Genomic DNA, 2,731 nt, shown 5'->3' with positions numbered 1-2,731 from the left:
CTGGGTGTACCCACCGCCGACACAGTCACTCTGGTCACAACAGACGTCGTCGAGGTCCCTCTCGATGCAAGGGGTCCTACAGGACGAGGACGGAGTGCGTTGCTACTGGGAAGATCAAGTAGCACGTTGAATGGACTAATTGTGCTTGTGGGAGTTATTGATGCTGATTTTACAGGTCAAATTTGCGCGATGGTTTCAAGCCCCTACCCACCAGTAACAATCCCAAAAGGTGCTCGCATTGCTCAACTTATTCTTTTTTTGAGTTGTATTTCGAAAGCAGAACAGCGACTGCGATGCGATGGAGGCTTCGGCTCTACGGGACCCCCTCAGTTCTGCTCGTCTCAGACTGTTTCATCATCCCGACCACATATGACGTGCATGCTGTCGAGTCACAGATGATCGCCAACCACAGTAAGGCTTGCGGGGCTCCTGGACACCGGAGCCGATGTGACTATTATTGCCGATTATCTGTGGCCGTCCACCTGGCCAACAGAGGACGCGGGTGTGGGGGTAGTGGGGCTGGGAGGATCCGCGCCAGCAAGGACGGCAGCCACAGCAGTTCTGATTACCAATCCTGAGGGCCAACAAGCAGTCATTAAACCATACGTGACGGCAGCTCCCCTCAATTTATGGGGGAGGGATTGCTTGTTGCAATGGGGGGTGAGAATTACCACGGATTTTTAACGGGGGCCACTGTGCTGCAGGGTGTTAGACAACCCACGCTTGTTTTAACTTGGTTAACAAATAACCCTGTGTGGGTGGATCAGTGGCCCCTACCAACTGAAAAATTAAAGGCCCTGCAAGAATTGGTGGCGCAACAACTAGCTGCCGGACACATTGAACCCTCTCAGAGCCCATGGAATACTCCGGTGTTTGTGATAAAAAAGAAATCAGGAAAATGGCAATTTTTGCATGACCTGCAGCAAGTCAATGCTGTCATGGCCACGATGGGGGCTCTGCAACCAGGCATGCCTTCACCTGCCATGATCCCTCAAGATTGGGAAATCATTGTCATGGACCTTAAGGATTGTTTTTTTTATGATACCATTAGCTTCCCAAGACAAAGAAAAATTTGCATTTTCTGTGCCTTCTATCAATCATGCAGAACCGGCAAAAAGATATCAATGGAGAGTTCTGCTGCAGGGCGTGAAAAATTCGCCAACAATTTGTCAATGGTTTGTAGCACAAGCTCTGTCACCTGCAAGGGAAAAATTCCCTGCTAGTTATTGTTATCATTATATGGATGACATTCTGTTAGCATCAGACAACAAGGAGCAGTTGAATGACATGGAGAATTTGGCCAGGAATTCGTTACAACAATATGGATTAGTTATTGCCCCTGAAAAAGTGCAAAAAATAGCACCCTGGAAATATTTGGGAATGACAATTACAAGCAAGCAGGTTGTGCCCCAACCTGTGAAACTCAGCCTTGCGGTTAAGACACTCAATGATGTACAGAAACTGATGGGATCCTTGAACTGGATCAGGCCCTATCTTGGACTGACCAATTCGCAGTTGCAACCTTTATTGGAATTATTAAAAAATTCCAATGATCCAACAGAACCCAGAATATTAAATAAGGAAGCGCTAAATGTAATCCACACGGTGGAACAATGTATATACAAGAAATTTGTTTCTCGCATAGATCTGTCTCAATTGGTACAATTCTTTGTACTAATTGACAAAACTGTGCCATTTGGTGCTTTGGTGCAGTGGAATTCTGAGTGGGATGACCCGTTACGTATTTTAGAATGGATGTTTTTATCATTCTGGCCATGAAAAACTGCTCCTGGATTGTTTGAACTTATTGCTGATGTAATCATAAAAGCCAGAAAACTTTTGTTTAGATGTTTAGAACTAACAGGGCGTGATCCAGCTACAATTGTTTTACCTGTTCAAAACTGGTATTTTGAATGGTGTCTGGCAAACAATTACGAGCTGCAAGCGGCTATGGTGGGTTTTCAAGGGCAGATATCATATCATCTACCATCACACCCGCTACGGAAATTTGCTCGAGAAATACCATTTGGTCAGAAAAATTTAAGCCAGCCAGAACCTGTGAAAGGCCCCGCTGTCTTTACAGATGGTTCAGGAAAAACAGGTAAAGTAGCAGTAGTATGGTATGAAAACAACAACTGGAACAGCAAAGTAGTATATCAAAATGGTTCTCCACAAGTAGTAGAGCTGTGTGCAATGGCTGTTGTTTTTTCTATTTTTTCTACTCCTGTAAATATTGTAACTAACTCAGCATATGTAGCTAATTTAGTTTCTCGACTAGACAAAGTGGTTTTGACCATGTCAGACAATCAATTATTACTTGATGTGCTTTTAGAACTCTGGAAAGGTATTCAGCTACAAACAGAACCTTATTTTATCATGCACATCTGGAGTCATACCACTTTACCAGGATTTTATACGGAAGGTAATGCCAGAGTGGATGCTCTTGTTTCTGCTATGACTCTGAGTACTGTTCCTAACATGAAGCAACAAGCTGTATTATCACATCAATTTTTTCATCAAGGTTTTCGAGCTTTACGAAGGCAGTTTGGTTTGTCCCATACTGAAGCTCGCTCTGTTGTAGCTGCCTGCCCTGATTGCCAAGGAACTCACACTCCAGTGTATTTTGGTACTAATCCCAGAGGTATGCAGGCTTTACAGATTTGGCAAACCGATGTTACTCATATAAATTAATTTGGCCGACAGAAATATGTTCATGTTTCTATTGATACTT

General features: G+C 43.9%; 1 long non-coding RNA gene across 1 annotated transcript; it reads left to right on the top strand.

Annotated features, from left to right (window-relative positions):
- The first annotated feature begins 273 nt into the window (after positions 1-273).
- LOC138687313 (uncharacterized) lies at positions 274-2,433 on the top strand. Its single transcript, XR_011326571.1, has 2 exons — positions 274-411; positions 2,333-2,433. It is a non-coding gene; the product is annotated as an uncharacterized lncRNA (long non-coding RNA).
- Positions 2,434-2,731: the final 298 nt, after the last annotated feature.

The sequence above is a fragment of the Haliaeetus albicilla genome, chromosome 10 (genome assembly GCF_947461875.1).
Source record: "Haliaeetus albicilla chromosome 10, bHalAlb1.1, whole genome shotgun sequence".
Taxonomy (NCBI): Eukaryota; Metazoa; Chordata; class Aves; order Accipitriformes; family Accipitridae; genus Haliaeetus; species Haliaeetus albicilla.
This window is presented reverse-complemented; position numbering and strand designations above follow the sequence as displayed.